Raw genomic sequence first — 18,620 nt, 5'->3', positions numbered from 1 at the left:
AGCGGGCTGCCACAGCTAATTCTGTGAAAAGACTAAGCTGGGTGTAGTACGGTGGAGTGGCCACTCACTGACCCCAAAAGGGAGTAGCCCTTCCCTGAGCTCTACAGGGCTACACATGGTGGACAATGTGGGCATGACCCAACCCCTGACAAAATGTTATCCGTTACCCAGTAGAAGCGGGGCGGGAGTAAGAGAGGGAGACGTGGATCTTGAAAAAAATTTTAAATACTAGACTGAGAGTCAGCAGCAGCAACACCAGCAATTGATACAGCAGCTGGGTACACAAGATATTGATGTGAGAAATGGGCACCCAGCAGTAGCAGTTTCTACAAAGTCTGGCCACCCAACAACAGGAACTCCAGCTACAAGGATTCCAGCAGCTGGCCACCATTGGATACTAACCCAACGGACAATCAACTGGGGCTGCAGAAAACTCCGCAGTACCAGCCACACCTGAACAGCTCTCCAAGATGGGGCCGGACAGTGACCCCCAAAGCCTTTCTGGAGACATTCGAGCATGTTGTGGTGATGGTGGGATGGCTGTGAAGGCAGTGGGCCACTTTCCTGGCTCCGTACTTATCTGGGTGGGCCCAGATAGCCTATCAAGGAGGCCCAAGATTATGGATCGTTGATGGTGATCCTGGATGCCCTAGATATCACGCTAGAGACCTTCTGGCACTGGACTACAAATTATCCGACTGTGGTCCGATGTCGGACGGTAGCTCAGGAAGTTATGTTTCCCCCACCAGTGGCTTTGCCCAGAATGGAACTCCGCTGACAAATTGTTGAGCAGATCGCCCTGGTGCAATTCATTCAGGTCCTCCCATTGCAGAGCTGTGTGTGGGTCCTTCAGCATTGCCCGGTGACGCTCAATGCTGCCATCACCCTCATGGAGGACTATCTGGCAGCTGACAGGCCCATTGGGTTAGGGGTTCGTACCCCTCTCCCTCCGAGCAGGCCCATAGCCCCAGCAGCCTCTCAGAGGCCCTGCGAAAAACCTAACCATTGTTCTGATGCCCCAAGGCCTGGGATCTGAGCCCCAGAGGGGAGTCGCCTGACCAGCATCGAGGGACAGGGGGCTCTGGAGATGCCCTGACCGGGAAGTGGTGAGGGATGGTAGAACCGACATCTGGATTCAGATACCCGACCGGCCCGCTCAGAGCTTGGTCCCTGCTTTTCGTGTAGCAGGGATTGTTCTGACATGGACTGCATCTTTGGACAGGTGTGCACTGCGGAGTCTCGGGCCCGCATACCAGGCCCACCCAAGCTGACAGTACTAATGGAAGTGGGGACACGGGAAATGGTCACCCTTTTAGACTCTGGCTGTGGATAAACCCTTGTTATTCCAGTCTGGTGGTGACCAATGGGAAGCTCTGACTCTAGTTTATTCATGACGACGTAAAGGCCCACCCCCAGACTCGAGTGGCCCTGACCATAAACAGTGTGTAACATAGGATATGGTGGTGGGAGGGGCCCCATTCTAGCCTAACCTGTTATCCTTCACCGAGACTGGCTGGGGTTTACAGATCTCCTCCATGAAACCAGTCTCGGGAGCCCCGTCATGCAGGACATCCTGGAGGAAAGTGGGGCTAGCCGTAGCTGGTCTGCAGTCCGCGGCTGGAGGCTCACCACTGAAGGTGAAGAAGAAAAGGAGGGAACTGAAGGAGCAGAGGTGTGGAGCCAGTCTGATTGCTCCCCTGGGGAAGACTTAGGGACCGCCCTAAGATCAGCAGGAGGATCCGTCTTTGGCTGTCACCAACCCCATTTAGAGATGGTGTCGGATCACCTTTATCGTGTGGACCAGGACCCACAGACACTAGAAGTCTGGTCCCACCTAGTGATTCCCTCACTGCCACTGGAAAGCCATTGAGACTCACCCATGACATCACTGCCACGAGACACCTGGGCCAAGACAAGACCCTGGTGTGGGACCTGTCACGGTTCTTCTGGCCCAGTGTTTACCAAAAGGTAAAGGGCTATTGCTGCTCATGCCCTGAGTGCCAGTTAGCGGTCAATGCCAGGGTTCCGTGGGCCCTTCTGGTACCCATGCCAGTGGTCGGTACTCCATTTGAATGTGAATGTGGTGCGCCCCCTCCAGAGGAGCAAAGCAGGGTTCAAATACATCCTGGTCCTGGAAAACTATGCCACTTCCTTCCCGGAGGCTATCCCACTGCAGAATGCCATGGTCCATATCATCGCCTCTGAGTTAGTGAAGGTCTTTGCTAGAGTGGGCCTTCCCTGGGAGCTGCTCCCAGACCAAGGGACTAATTTTACCTCCTGGTTACTCTGGCAGGTTTGTGTGCTCCTGGGCATTCAGAAGCTCCAAACCTCAGTGTACCATCCTCAGACTGATGGCCTAGTGGAGCATTTTAATTGAACACTAAAGGGGATGTTGAGGACGTTTCCCCCCAGCCAAACTACAGCAGTGGGATCTGTTGCTTCCCCCCTCGTTGCAAGCCATCCGGGAGGTACCTCAATCATCGACCCAGTTCTCCCCATTTGAGTTCCTCTCAGAGGCTAATCTCAGAGGCTGTTGGACTTAATGCGGGAGACCTGGGAGAAGACTCTGTCAGCCTCCCAGGGGCTTCTCCACTATATTTTACAGTTACAGGAGCAACTGGATAGGGCCTGAGAGAACCTCCAGGCAGCTCAGGCTAACCAAGAACGGTATTATAACCAGGGAGCCCAGGAGAGGATTTTTGAGCCGGGAGACCGGGTACTCGTTCTCCTCCCTTCGGAGGAATCTAAACTCCTCATTTGGTGACAGGGCCCATATGAGGTCATATGCCTGGTGAGCCCAGTGACATATGAGGTACAGCAGCCCGACTGAAAGAAAAAGAAGATTTACCACCTAAATCTCCTGAAGCCTCTCCCCTTCTGCGGTAGGGGTTGATTCCTTATCTCCCATATCCAGAGCAGCGTAATGGTTCTCCATTACCATGGTGGGAGGGTTAGGAGCAGGGGTGGAGCACTACCTGGTGCCAGAAGTGGCCAGCTGCCAGTGTCCCTCCTCCTCTTCCCCGAGACATTTCCTCCTCCACCAGTGGTGTTTCAGCGGTCTTTTATAGTAGGATAGCTACCTCAGCCTCAGCTGTGCCCCCCCTTGAATATTCTCCAGGAACTGCTTGTGCATTCGTATACTCCTCAGCCTACTTACCTCCTCCTGTAGCTCTCCCACCTGCTTCCTGAGAGATTCCACCAGCAGGCACTTTACACATTGGACAATTCCCCCACCCTCCACCCCCCACCAGCCTGGATTTCAGTCAGTGGGAATTGCAAGCCACAGTCCCTGGAAAACCACACCAGAATCTGGGTAGAGACATCCGTAGTCAGGCGGTCTGTCTGGCTGCAAGTGCAAGCAGAGGAGACAAGAGCAATGCTGGCAGTGGTGTTGCGGTTCTTCCTAACCATAGTAGTCCTCCTTTAAAACTTCCTCTTAAACTCTCCTGTCTGCAGCCCCCTGTGTACTTGATTCCCCTGGTTGCTCTGCCTCTGGCTTTTAAAGCCTGCTCACCTGGGTTGAAAAAGCTACTAAAAGGTTAAAAAACTACTGGGGGGAAGCTGTTCTAGATTTCATTTTAACAAATAGGAACTGGTTGAGAATTTGAAAGCGGAAGGAAGTTTGGGTGAAAGTGATCATGAAATCACAGAGTTGTAGAAGAGAGGGCAGCAAAATGGAGACAATGGATTTTAGGAAGGCAGATTTTGGTAAGCTCAGAGAGGTGAGGTCCCATGGGAAGCAAGACTAAGAGGAAAAACAACTGAAAAGAGTTGGCAGTTTTTCCAAGGGACATTGTTAAGGGCCCGAAACCAAACTATTCCGTTTCATAGGAAAGATAGAAACTATGGTAAGAGACCACCTTGGCTTAACCAGGAGATCTTGCATGATCTAAAAATCAAAAAGGAATCCTATAAAACTAGGACAAATTACAAAGGATGAATATAAGCAAACAATACAGGTATACAGGGCAAGATTAGAAAAGCAAAGGCATAAAACAAACTCAAACTAGCTACAGACATAAAGGGACAAAAAGACTTTCTATAAATATATTAGAAGCAAGAGGAAGACCAGGGACAGAGTAGGCCCATTGCTCAGTGAGGAAGGAGAAACACTAACAGGAAACTTGGGAATGGCAGAGGTGCTTAATAATTTTTGTTTCAGTCTTCACCAAGAAGTCTGATGATGAAGGAATGCCTAACATAGTGAATACTAGTGGGAATGGGGTAGGTTAGAAGATAAAATAAAAAAAGAACAAGTTAAAAATCACTTAGAAAAGTTAGATGTCTGCAAGTCACCAGGGCCTGATGAAATGGATCCTAGAATCCTCAAGGAGCTGATAGAGGAGGTATCTGAGCCTTTAGCTATCATCTTTGGAAAATCATGGAAGACAGGAGAGATTCCAGAAGACTGGAAAAGGGCAAATATAGTGCCCATCTATAAAAAGAGAAATAAGAACAACCCAGGAAACTACAGACCAGTCAGTTTAATTTCTGTGCCAGGAAAGATAATGGAGCAAGTAATTAAGGAATTTGTCTGCAAACACCTGTAAGATAATAAGGTGATAGGTAACAGCCAGCATGGATTTGTAAAGAACAAATCATGTCAAACCAATCTGATAGCTTTCTTTGATAGGATAATGAGTCTTGTGGATAAGGGAGAAATGGTGGATTTGGTATACCTAGACTTTAGTAAGGCATTTGATACATTCTCATATGATCTTATCAATAAATTAGGCAAATACAACTTAGATGGGGCTGCTATAAGGTGGGAGCGTAACTGGCTGGATAACCGGTCTCAGGGAGTAGTTTAAAACATTTCACAATCCTGCTGGAAGGGCATAACAAGTAGGGTTCTGCAGGGGTCTATTTCTGGGACCAGTTCTGTTCAATATCTTCATCAACGATTTAGATATTGGCATAGAGAGTACACTTATTAAGTTTCATATGATATGAAGCTGGGAGAGGTTGCAACTGCTTTTGAAGATAGGGTCATAATTCAAAATGATCAGGACAAACTGGAGATATGGTCCGATGAAGTTTAATAAGGACAAATGCAGAGTACTCAACTTAGGAAGGAAGGATCAATCAGTTTCACACATGCAGAATAGGAAACGACTGTCTAGGAAGAAGTACTGCAGAAAGGAATCTAGGGGTCATAGTGGACCTCAAGGTAAATATGAGCCAGCAGTGTGATGCTGTTGCAAAAAAAGCAAACGTGATTCTGGGACACGTTAACAGGAGTGTTGTGAGCAAGACGCGAGAAGTCATTCTTCCGCTCTACACTGTGCTGGTTAGGCCTCAGTTGGAGTATTGTGTCCTGTTCTGGGCACCACATTTCAAGAAAGATATGGAGACATTGGAGACGGTCCAGAGAAGAGCAACAAGAATAATTAAAAGTCTAGAGAACATGATCTATGAGGGAAGACTGAGAGATTTGGGCTTGTGTAGTTTGGAAAGGTGAAGCCTGAGAGGGAATATGATAGTGGTTTTCAAGTATCTAAAAGGGTGTCACAAGGAGGAGGGAGAAAAATTGTTCTCCTCGGCCTCTGAGGATAGGACAAGAAGCAATGGGCTTAAACTGCAGCAAGAGAGGTTTAGGTTGGACATTAGGAAAAACTTCCTAATTGTCAGGGCGGTTAATCACTGGAATAGATTGCCTAGCGAGGTTGTGGAATCTCCATCTCTGGAGGTATTTAAGAGCAGGTTAGACAGACATCTGTCAGGGATGGTCTAGACGATACTGGTTCCTGCCCTGAGGACAGGGGACTGCAGTCTATGACCTCTCGAGGTCCCTTCCAGTTCTAAGTGTTCTATTATTCTAAGCCGTGGAGGGAATGCGAGGGGCTGATGATCATTCCATATGCACCAGAACCCAGGTGCCTGACCCAACAAGAGAAGAAAAACTGCAGCTGGGCAATACACTGACAGAGGATTAGCAAAAGCAAGCACATCAACTGTTGGAGGCCTTTCAGAATACCTTCATCACACTCCCCAGATGGACCGTGGCGGTATCGCACACGATTCAGACAACCCCTGGCCTGGTCTTCTGAGAGCTTAACCAGCCTCTATGGCAATAGATGTGGGGAACTGTAGAAAAAGAGGACCAGGAAATGCTAGAGTTCAAATGCATCAAGTGGTCAAAAACGGCGAAGTCCCGTCATACTTGTACCAAAGCTCGATGAGAGTATACTATTCTATATACTTTAGAAAAGTAAATGCCATATCAAAGTTTGATGCTTATTCGATGCCCTGAACTGTAGAACTCCTAGATCGCCTGGGAATTGCTAATTATATTACCACCCTCGATCTGACAAAGGGATATTGGCAAATTCCCCTAGACCCGGAGTCCCGGGAGAAAACGGCCTTCACCAAACCTCTCTAGGCTATTCTACTTCGTCCAGATACACTTTGGCCTCCATGGTGCCCCTGCGACATGATGGATGACCTCCTAAGCCTCCATACATAATACACTGCTGCCTGCCTGGATGATGACATCATTTACGGTTACAAATGGGAAGAACATCTCCTACAAGTGGCAGCGGTACTTTGAACTCTTTGGGAAGCGGGCCTAACTGCCAATCTGAAGAAGTGCCAAATTGGATGGCAGGAGACCACCTGCCTCAGATACCAGTTTGGACATGGCCTCATGTGCCCCCTTGTAGACAAGGTCCACGCCATTCAGAGCTACCCAGTACCTACGACAAAGCGGAAGGTGCGGCAGTTCCTTGGACTAGCCAGATATTACCACTGCTTCGTTCCCCAATTTGTGGTCATTGCTGCACTCCTCATTGCCTTCTTAACCAAAGACAGTCCACAATGCATGCGGTGGTTACCGGAGTGTGAGGCAGCATTCCAGAATCTTAAAGATTGCCTCTGTCGAGAACCGGTACTATTCAGTCTTAACTTTGACCACCACTTTGTGGTACAGAAAGATGCCTCAGAGGTAGGACTAGGGGCTGTTCTTTCCTAGACCATAGCTAAAGAGGAGCACCCACTCCTATATATCAGTAGAAAGTACGCATTCACGATTCATCACCACCCGGGAAAAGAGAATACCAATGCGGATTGTTTGTCGTGCATAGGGAAGGGTTAAGAGTCCAGCCCCGATAACTGGGAGCTGGAGTTGAGGAGGGGTGTGTGTAATGGGACAGTGTGGCTGCCCTCTGACCCCAAGGTAGAGGAGCCCCTCCCTGAGCCTTGGTGGGCAGCACCTGGCCCTAGCAACCCACCTGACTGGAAGCTTATCCCACTCTGTGATTGTCTGTCCCCTCGGCTGTTCCAGAATTACAGAATTGTTTGTTTATTTGCTCCTCCCTGAACCAAGGACCTGGACTAAGAACTGTTTATCTGCTTGCTGCCCTGCCCTGAGTTTGGGCTCTGAACTGTTTGCCTGATCTATGGATAGCAATGGATTCAGGCTGGGGAATATCCAGCCCCCTCTTCTTGCATATTTGGAGGCTCTCGTTGAAGAGAACTTATGGAGTAAGCTATGGGAAAGTCAGGCATCTTGTGGATCCTCTGACTTGAGTGGCCATAGAGCGAGGCTGTATAAAAATGATACATAAAGTACTCCTGACAATGGGATAGAATTAGTCTCTGTGGTGAATCTTTGATTTCTCCCAGCTCCAGACCTCTTTATATCTTCCCATTTCCTGGTCATGCTACTTGTTTTGGGGGCTGCATTTTCATTGTAATGTATTGCATTAGGCTTTAATTGAACTACTATGATCTCAAAGAATATTATTGTAAAGAGTCATAGATATTTTATTTAAAAGTTTTCTCTTTTGCTAACTCCAAATAATTATAGACGTCAAGATTTAAAATGATTGTTATAATCTATTCTGACCTTCAAACAGGCCAGAGAAATTTATCCAAAGATTTTTGTTTCTAGCACAATAACTTTTGGTTAAACCAGAGCATATTTAACATCAGCTTATTGAAAAGTAACATGAAGAGAAAGTCATATTCATCAAACCAAGTATGATTCTTCACCACCTCTGTATGTTGTTCTCCTCCTTCTCATGTCCCAATTTACATAATGCCAAAAGTAGCTGAAATGAGGGAAATTACTGGTTTTCAGCCTTTTTTCAAGTTAACAAAGAAAAAAACAGAAGAAGTTGCTTTCAAAACCCTTCTAGAATAATAATGCTCATTAGTAGATCTTTTGAAGTTGAAGAGTTAAATTTTCTTATGTAAGTTATGTACAGTATACAGCTTAGTCTTTATAATGACAACATTAGAATGATGGAGTCCTTCAAATATACTACTCTTGGCACATGAGGCTAAGAGATCAGTATTTAAGATGGAAAAATATAAGCTGTGATGCTGGCTAGATGACATGAGTTAGTGTTCCTTTGAGTTTAAATGCCAAATAAATTTAAACGTTATAAAAATAGCTGCTTCGTGATGGTTTGGGGGTTTACCGAGACTGGTAAAGGGTTGTCACTGGCTGCCCTGTAATCTTGTGTGAGTCTGTGCTGTGTATCTTTGGCTCAGAGCCCTGACAAACCAACAGCACACCTAGTACAGTGATCTCATTGAGGCTTGCACCAGTCTGGTGCAAGAATGAGACTCGCAGCCTCTCCAATCCCTAGCCAGTTTAAAACTGTGTCTTCTGCAGAGCTCATCAAACCCTCTCACTATAGCACTTTCAAAACCTTGTGTAGAAAAACAAGATATTGAAGTGTTACCAAGTAAAAGGATTTGGAATAGAAATGATTGCAAACACAAAAAAGTAGTTTTTTGTTCACGGTAATTTTCTTTCCCCAATTGTTCTTACAACATGGCCAGCTCTAATAGTGAGTTGGAGTGGTGTGCTAAGCTGGTCAGAGTCAATGCTAGGTACTGAGGACCATCTTGGCCTCGGGCATTGGGATGCTCTTAGCATCACATTTTGATATTCAGCAAATATTCTGCAGGATGAGTTTGTGCAGAAGGAAACATATGCCATGTTTTAAGGAAATTAATATTCTAGATTTCAACACCAAAGGTGCTGATTATTTAGAAAAATTATGGAAGTTTATTACATTTACATTCTGTCTATAAATATGTACCATTCACACTTCCAAATTTCATTTTAAAAATTAACTTTATATCCTAATTCGGTGGCTGTACATGATTAGTGTGCATCAGACCTACATTGGTACTGTATGTTAATATTGACTGTATATATTTTTACAAATTTATTATTTTTATGAAAACTGGATTGAGAACTAAAGGCTAGGTTTTCAAAAGTGCTGAGCACTTTTAAGTGGAAACAGGCGTTCAAAAGAAGTGTGCTCCTCTTTGGGCATCTAGATGAAGTGGACAGAGGTTCATAAGTGTTTGGTGTCCGTTGGTTCCCATTGATAACATTGAAGGCTGCTGAGTGTTGAGCACTTCAGAAAAATCTGCCTATAAACTCTTTCCACAGTCATTCAGTTTCAAGAATTAAATTACCATTCCCATTAATTGTTGAATGTTTTTAGTTTCTCTTAAAACAAAAATCAGAGTTCGTTTCATGACGCTTTAAGGATGAAATCCTTTCTAGCTGATAATAAATTGTAGTTGTGGCAAAAAAACCTCCTTTTAGCACAGTAGTCCGAAAGCACCTTAAAACTCATTGAGCATAAAACTGGACAAACTAATGGAGCAATGTTCAACTGCAACATTTTAGTAAATATGTGTGCATTTGAGTTTTCTGACAAGATGACTTGCCTGCTTTTCTTAGTTTATTTTTAATAGATCTGTGTTAGAGACTTTTGCCCATAAGGTTCTGAGTTTAAATGAATGAATTACAAAAGTGAAATAGAATTCCACAAAGTATAAATATACTTCCCTGTTAAAGTTCTCCATACCTATGTCTTCTCTTTTAGATTTGTAAACTAAAATATAATCCATGTTTGACAGTTCACCATCTCCCCATGGTTTATGAAATGGACTTAAATGTACATAGCTCACAGGTGCTTTGAGCAATTACTTCATGTAACCTATCAATCTTCATGTCTTAATCCACTGCATCTGTTTATCTTATATTGGTGTATGTATCATTCTTGTGTGTAAAATTAGACATATGGAGTAGGGAATACTTTATGGGTTTTAAATGTGTGAATGAAAGTCATCAAGGGAGGCCTGGGCAATCATATGCAAATAGCCTTTTGACCTTAAGTCTTGGCAGTGGTTGGTTTGGGGGAAGTCACATGTCTACCCAAACTGGTCATGTGACTTCCCATGCAAAAAGGGAATCTTTAAAAACAATAGGAAAGTAGGAGTCTTTTATCTTTGGCTGGCACAGCCAAAGGAAGGAACAAAAGATCCCAGGGTGAGAGAGAACCTTGGTTTTGAAGGCTTTGCTGGAAAAGAGACAGTTTTAGGGTGAGTTTGTAATGAGTTTGTGTTCTGAGGTTTCAGTGTTAGCGTTAGCTCAACATTTTCTGTTATTTTGAGTTTGTAAACTACTTTGCTCTGCCTGATCTTACTTATACCCACTTAAATCCTACTGCTTGTACTTAATAAAATCATTTTTACTTACTTTTCAAGCTCAGTGTAAATTACCTGGGGGAGCAATCGGTGTGTACATTTCCCCTTTTCATTTCTAAAGTGGGCTAACACAAATAAGTCATTGGGGGGTTTTGATCCCATTTGGGGAATGGTATCCTGGGGAGATGGGCCGTAAACTGCACTTTGTTTGGACCTGAAGAGATTCAGTGTCTATACTGCTTCTAATGAGAATCTAAGGAGGGCGTTGATCTCAGCTTGCCTGTGGGAGACCAGGGAGCTGGCCCAGCAGGAAAGAGCAGGTAGGAGCCCCAGAGAGCAGGAAGGCGAGTGGCCTTGTCAGGATTCCGTGAGGCACCCCCAAAGGGTCTTCTGTGACCTCACCCTGTCACACCACAGTTCTGCAGTTGTATTGTTTTCCTATTCCTTTCTGGTTTGTCAGCAAATCATCCCTTTTCTTGTAAAGGAATATCAGTCAATTTGAAATATAGTTGATTTTAATTCATTTTTTTAAAGAAAAGTACTTGTGGGTATTATACCTGCCCTTAAATCCCATGCCAATTTTATTGTCTTAGTCATGTTTTCTTTTAAAAAATTGTTTTCACTGTTTTGTGAAATAGCCACTGAAAAGATGGAAACTGGTTAACAGATAATAAAAGGGAAACAGTAAAAATGGCCATACACAACATTATTTCATAGAATTATAGGGTTTGAAAAGACCTCACAAAGTCATTGAACCCAACCCCATGCTAAAAGCAGGGCCAATCCCAACTAAATTATCCCAACCAGGACGATGTCAGCTGGGATGATTCAGTTGGGGTTGGTCCTGCTTTGTACAGAGGTTTGGACTAAATGACCTCCCTTCCAACCCTATGGGTATGTCTACATTACAGCACTAATTCGAACAAACTTAGTTCGAATTAGTTAATTTGAACTAAGCTAATCGAATTAACGCATCTAGACTTAAAAACTAGTTCAAATTAGCGTTTTTCTAGTCCTGGCTTGGAGTGCCCTGAGTGCCCACACTCGACACATCAAAGCACTTGGCCATCAGCCCTGCTGCACTTGCCGCAGGCTGCCATCCGGAGGGGGGGGGGTCAATCAAGGGGCTTCAGGAGAGCTCCCACCCCAAGGAGCCCGCAGAGCCAGCCCAGTCCTCCCCATCGGGGGCTCGGACCCCATTCCTCCCTCACCTCCTTCCACTTACCCCTCCCTAGCCCCCCTTTCTTATGTACAAAATAAAGGACACGTGTGTTCAAAAATAGAAACTCTCTTTATTGAACAAAACTCGGGGAGACTGGGAAAAGGAGGTGGGAGAGGGGAAGAGAGAGGGTGGAAGAGGGGAGGGTAACTAAAATGATCAGGGGTTTGGAACAGGTCCCATATGAAGAGAGGCTAAAGAGACTGGGACTTTTCAGCTTAGAAAAGAGAAGACTGAGGGGGGATAAGATAGAGGTCTGTAAAAGCATGAGTGGTGTGGAGAGGGTGCATAAAGAAAAGTTCTTCATTAGTTCCCATAATATAAGGACTAAAGGACACCAAATGAAATGAATGGGTATCAGGCTTCAAACTAACAACAGAAAGTTCTTCTTCACAAAGCATATAGTCAACCTGTGGAACTCCTTGCTGCAGGAGGCTGTGAAGGCTAGAACTAGAACAGAGTTTAAAGAGAAGTGAGATAAAGTCTTGGAGGTTGGGTCCATGGAGTGGTATTAGCCAGGGGATAGAAATGGTGTCCCTCGCCTCTGTTTGTGGAAGGCTGGAGATGGATGGCACCAGACAAATGGCTTGGTCATTGTCTTCGGTCCATCCCCTCCAGGGTACCTAGTGTTGGCCGCTGTTGACAGAGAGGCTACTGGGCTAGATGGACCTTTGGTCTGACCCAGTGCGGCCATTCTAAGCTCAGGGCTCAGGGTCGGGGGGCCTCAGTGGACCACCTTGATTTTCATGCAAACCTGCTCCTGGGTGGCCAGGCTGGCAGCTCTCCTGCCCTAGATGGCCACTTTCCTGTTCCTAGAGCGGAGGTCGTGGATGAGGTCCACGATGTCTACACTAGACCAGGCGAGCGCCCGCCTCTTGCGGACCTGGGCAGGCTCCCGGGAGCCGCCAGCCTGGTCCCGGGAAGAGGCGGAGGGCTGGGTGGCAGCGGGTGGCTGGCTCTTGCCGTGCCAGGTGCAGGGTCTGCTGGCTGGGTGCTGGCAGGCTTGCACCTGGCACGGGCACCATAGCCAGCCCGTGCCCCTTTAAGGGCTCCGGGGCCGGGAGTGGGGCAGACGAGTTTCCCTGGTGGTGCCCAGAGTAGCCACCAGGGAAAGCTGGGGAGGGCTAGCCTCCCACTAGTTCGAATTAAGGGCTTTGTAGCCACTTGTGTAGCTACACAGCCCTTAATTCGAACTAGTTAATTCGAACTAGGCGTTAGTCCTCGTGGAATGAGGTTTACCTAGTTCGAATTAAGCGCTCCGCTAGTTCGAATTAAGTTTGAACTAGCGGTTCGCGTGTGTAGCGCCTATCAAAGTTAATTCAAACTAACGGCTGTTAGTTCGAATTAACTTTGTAGTGTAGATATACCCTATGGTTCTATGACTTGTAAGTCTTCCAAACTAGGGCTTTGTCAAGCCAAGACTTAAAAATCTCTAGGGATGGAGATTCCACCACCTCCCTAGGTAACCCATTCCAGTGCTTCACCACCCTCCAAGTGAAATCATTTTTCCTAATATCCAGCCTAGACCTCCACCACTGCAACTTGAGACCTTTGCTCCTCATTCTGTCACAACTGAGAACATCCTTATTCCATCCTCCCTGAAATCTCTCTTCAAGACGTTGAAGGCTGCTATCAAATCTTCCCCACCTCCTCTTCTCTTCTGTAGACTAAATAAGCCCAAATCCCTCAGCCTCTCCTTATAATTCATGTGTTCCAGCCCCTCATCATTTTTGTTGCCTTTCATTGGACTCTCTCCAATGCATCCACATCCTTCTTGTAATGTGGCCCCAGAATTGGATGCAATACTGCAGATATGGCCTCATTATGCTGCATAAAGAATAATAATCGCTTGCGTAGATCCCCACCCCAAGATTCTGTTAGCCTTCTTGGCTACAAGGGCACACTGTTGAGTCAAATCCAGCTTCTCGTTCATTGTAACACATAGGTCCTTTTCTGCAGAACTGTTGCTTAGGCAGTCAGTCCCCATCCTGTAACAGTGTATGTGATTCTTCCATCTCAAATGCAGGACTCTGCATTTGTCCTTGTTGAACATTGTCAGATTTCTTTTGGCCCAATCCTTATATTTGTCTTGGTCACTCTGGACCGTATCCCTACCTTCCAGCATATCTACTTCTCCCCCTAGCTTAGTGTCATATATGAACTTGCTGAGGGTGCAGTCTGTCCTCTCATCCAGGTCTTTCAAGTGCACAGACTAGATAGAGAAATAACTCATTCTCCAAATTCTGTTTTTCAGTCTGTTATAGTAATCTAGTATATAATTTGTAACAGTAGGTTTAAAAACATGTAAGTGTGGGTCCTTTTATTTAACTCTTTTATGAAATTGTGGTTTTTGTAATTTTTTTATTAAAAATATGGGCTTGACTACACAGGGAAATTTGCTATTAGAAATATTATAGTATTATACTTCCTCTTGTGGACAGTCTTTTTCTGGAGTAAAAATGTCTTTTTCTGGTTTAGCTTGTGTTTTTTTGGCAAGTCTACATTGGGGAGTTATTTCATGATAATCAACTTATTTCAAAATAACAAGGGAAACACCCATACTACCAAACCTGTTATTTTGAAGTAATGGGCTTGTTATTTTAAAATAATAACTCCTGCTTGTAAAGAGGAATAAGCTTGCTTCAAAATAGTTATTTCAGGAATTACTGTTTGGCTACGTCTAGACTGGCATGATTTTCCGGAAATGCTTTTAACGGAAAAGTTTTCCGTTAAAAGCATTTTTGGAAAAGAGCGTCTAGATTGGCACGGACGCTTTTCCGCAAAAGCACTTTTTGCGGAAAAGTGTCCGTGGCCAATCTAGACGTGCTTTTCCGCAAAAAAGCCCCGATCGCCATTTTCGCGATCGGGGCTTTTTTGCAGAAAACAAATCTGAGCTGTCTACTCTGGCCCTTTTGCGCAAAAGATTTGCACTTTTGCCGGAACGGAAGCAGCATAGTATTTCCGCAAAAAGCACTGATTTCTTACAGTAGGAAGTCACTGCTTTTGCGCAAATTCAAGTGTAGACAGCTGGCAAGTTTTTCCGGAAAAGTGGCTGATTTTCCAGAAAAACTGGCCAGTCTAGACACAGCCTTTCAAAATAACTTATTTCAGAATAACCCGGTAATGTGGACATAGACTTTGTGTTGTCGTTGATGGTTTCTCGCTTCACAAATGAGAAAATGCATTCTAAAAATAAATGAATAGCGTATTTTTATTAACTTGTATAGAATGAACAGCAGTTAAAATATATGCGGATACTTGTAATTTTAGTGATGCAAAACAGCTGTAAACTGAGTTTGATTGGCTGGTATGTACTAGGTCTTCTGTGCTGCTCTGATGCAAAAGTGAATCTGCCCTTAAGGTTTTTTAATTTTTAAGTTAATACAACAGATTCAAATTAGTAGATGTATCCCATAGAAACAGGAGGGAATGCTTGAATTCCTTTCCCAAAGGTACCCCAAGCTCTTTTTCCACAAAAGAGCTTGAAAAAAAGGGGGGGGGGAACCAAGCTGCAGTCTCTATTAGCTGACTGCTCAGTCTAGGCAGGCAGACACATACAGACAGGCCTCCTGTTACTTTCCAGGACTCAAGAATCAAATCACCACCTTAAACAAGTGATTTTTATTACAAAACAGAAGATGTCCTTGATAAAGCATACTTGATTGCTGGGTGTTGCAGAGCAACTAAGTAAAACAAATTAAAACACAGAGAAAATCTCTGGGAGCAGTTCTTATTATAGTGAATGGGGGAGGGGAGGCATGGATTCACACAGAGAAGTTCATGATAATCCTGCCTGGTCTTAAATCATTCTGGGAATGTCTACACTACAGAGTTAGTTCGAACTAACGGACGTTAGTTCGAACTAACTTTCCTAGGCGCTACACTAGCGCTCCGCTAGTTCGAACTTAATTCGAACTAGCGGAGCGCTTAGTTCGAACTAGGTAATCCTCATTTTACGAGGATTAAGCCTAGTTCGAACTAGCTAGTTCGAATTAAGGGGTGTGTAGCTCCTTAATTCGAACTAGTGGGAGGCTAGCCCTCCCCAGCTTTCCCTGGTGGCCACTCTGGTCAACACCAGGGAAACTCGTCTGCCCCCCTCCCGGCCCCGGAGCCCTTAAAGGGGCACGGGCTGGCTACAGTGCCCGTGCCAGGTGCAAGCCTGCCAGCACCCAGCCAGCAGACCCTGCACCTGGCACGGATCGAGCCAGCCACCCGATGCCCCCCAGCCCTCCCCCTCTTCCCGGGACCAGGCTGGCGGCTCCCGGGAGCTTGCCCGGGACCGCAAGAGGCGGGCACCCGCCTGGGCTAGTGCGGACATCGTGGACTTTGTCCATGATCTCCGCACTAGGCACAGGAAAGTGGCCGTCTAGGGCAGGAGAGCTGCCAGCCTGGCCACCCAAGAGCAGGTGTGCATGAAAATCAAGGGGGTCCACTGAGACCCCCGACCCTGAGCCCTGAGCTTACAATGGCCGTCCTGGGTCAGACCAAAGGTCCATCTAGCCCAGTAGCCTGTCTGCCGACAGCGGCCAACCCTAGGGACCCTGGAGGGGATGGACCGAAGACAGTGACCAAGCCATTTGTCTCGTGCCATCCATCTCCAGCCTTCCACAAACCTTGGGCAGGGACACCACTCCTACCCCCTGGCTAATAGCACTCCATGGACCCAACCTCCATGACTTGATCTCACGTCCCTTTAAACTCTGTTCCAGTTCTAGCCTTCACAGCCTCCTGCAGCAAGGAGTTCCACAGGTTGACTCTTTGCTTCGTGAAGAAGAACTTTCTGTTACTAGTTTGAAGCCTGCTACCCATTTCTTTCCTTTGGTGTCCTCTAGTCCTTCTTTATGGGAACTAATGAAGAACTTTTCTGTATGCACCCTTTCCACCCCACTCATGCTTTTAGAGACCTCTATCCTGTCCCCCCTTCGTCTCCTCTTTTCTAAGCTGAAAAGTCCCAGTCTCTGTAGCTTCTCTTCATATGGGACCTGTTCCCAACCCCTGATCATTGTAGTTACCCTCCCCTCTCCCAGCCTCTCTCTTCCCCTCTCCCACCTCCTTTTCCCAGTCTCCCCCAGTTTTGTTCAATAAAGCAGATTCCATTTTTGAACACAATTGTCCTTTATTTTGTACATCAAGAAAAGGGGCTAGGGAAGGGTAAATGGAAGGAGGTGAGGGAGGAATGGGGTACGAGCCCCCAATGGGGAGGACTGGGCTGGCTCTGCGGGCTTCTGGGTGTGGAAGCTCTCCTGCAGCCCCCCAATTGCCTCCTCTCCCCAGATGGCAGCCTGCAGTCTGATGGCCGAGTGCTGTGATGTGCCCAGTGTGGGCACTCCGGGCACTCCAAGCCAGGACTGGTTTTCAAGCGGGGCACCCCTGAGAACTGTCTGTCCGGGGTGGGGGTCGGGTCCCTTTAAGCACAGCCCTCGGCTAGCCTGAGACAGCATCTCCACGCTCTAAGTCCTCCTCTGATGCCCTGCCAGCACTGCTTCCGGCCATCCTTAAGCCCAGTTCAGGGTCCACTTAATGTGGACATGCTAGTTCGAATTAGCAAAACGCTAATTCGAACTAGTTTTTAGTTCTAGATGCGTTACTTCGAATTAGCTTAGTTCGAATTACCTAATTCGAACTAAGTAAGTTCGAATTAGCGCTGTAGTGTAGACATACCCTCTGTGTCTCTCAACTCCTGGTTTAAATCTCCCACACAAAGAAAACAGGCAAGGTATCTTATATGATTCAAATTTCATCACTCTATACCCATTGGTGGTTCTGGCTCCTTCCCAACATCCTTGCTAGCTACCTAACTTTAACCCCTTAGTCACCAGGTGCTGGCCAGCACTCCTCCTATCCATCACATGCCCCCCCCCCCCCAAATCAAAGACAGTGCTGGACAGGCTGGCCCACATTGTCTATGATTTCTTCCTGGAGATCCAGGATAAAACATAGTTAATAAAGTATATGCATACTACATTAATACTGAGTACACAAAGAACTAAACATTATTCCCCAAATGTGTGAAATACAATGACTTGGATATAGGGAGAGATTTAACTGCTTTAGTCTAGGAAATTTTCACAGGAGAGTGTATCATCCATTTTGTTAGAAGCACCTGAGATGTGTTGTATGTCAAAGTCAAAGTCTTGGAGAGCCAATCTCTACCAAAGGACTTTCTTGTTAGTCTTTTTGACTGAATGAAACTACTGCAGAGCAGAATGGTCAGTCTGCAAATCAAAGTGTTGACCCCAAATATGGTCACAGCTTCTCTAGAACATACACAATGGCATAGCAGTCTTTCTCTGAGACAGACCAATGACTTTCCCTCTTAGTTTTTTGCTGAGAAACATGACAGGGTAATGTTTGGCCCTGTCTGCATCAGAACTGCTCCCAGACCATGCTTGGACATGTCTGTGGTGACGACGAAAAGCTTGTCATGGTCTGGGGCCCTTAGTACAGGGTTAGACATAAGGGCAGCCTTAAGCTATTTAAAAGCTTCCTGGGAGCGGCAATCTGACTGTAGTGTGGTACAAATCACCTGTAATATCTGGTCAAGCCTAAGAAGGGTTGGACCTGTTTCTTTGACTTAGGGATAGGTCAGTTTTGGATAGCTTCTACCTTATCCTGTAGGGGGCTGATAGTTCCTTGACCCACCTGGTGTCCAAAGTAAGTCACCCTGTTTAGTCCAATTTGACATTTTTTGGCCTTAACCGTTAGACCTATTATGTGTTGGAAGACAGTTTGGAGGTGTTCTAGGTGTTCTGCTCATGAATCTGAGAATACAGCCACATCATCCAGATAAGCCACTGCAAATTCTCCAGATCTGGTTAGTAGATTATCCACAAGCCTTTGGAAGGTTGCAGGTACATTGCGCAGCCCAAAAGGGAGAACATTAAACTCATACAGCCCCATATGGAAAATGAAGGCTGAGCTTCCCTTAGCTGCTACAAGAGGT

General features: G+C 45.9%; 1 protein-coding gene across 1 annotated transcript in view; it reads left to right on the top strand.

Annotated features, from left to right (window-relative positions):
* Nucleotides 1–18,620, top strand: part of SEC14L1 (SEC14 like lipid binding 1) — a 111,594-nt gene that overhangs the window by 11,447 nt on the left and 81,527 nt on the right. The window lies entirely within an intron of this gene.

This window comes from Pelodiscus sinensis, chromosome 20 (genome assembly GCF_049634645.1).
Source record: "Pelodiscus sinensis isolate JC-2024 chromosome 20, ASM4963464v1, whole genome shotgun sequence".
Lineage (NCBI taxonomy): Eukaryota > Metazoa > Chordata > Testudines > Trionychidae > Pelodiscus > Pelodiscus sinensis.
Note: the sequence above shows the minus strand (reverse complement) of the source record. Positions and strands in the feature narration are given on the sequence as shown.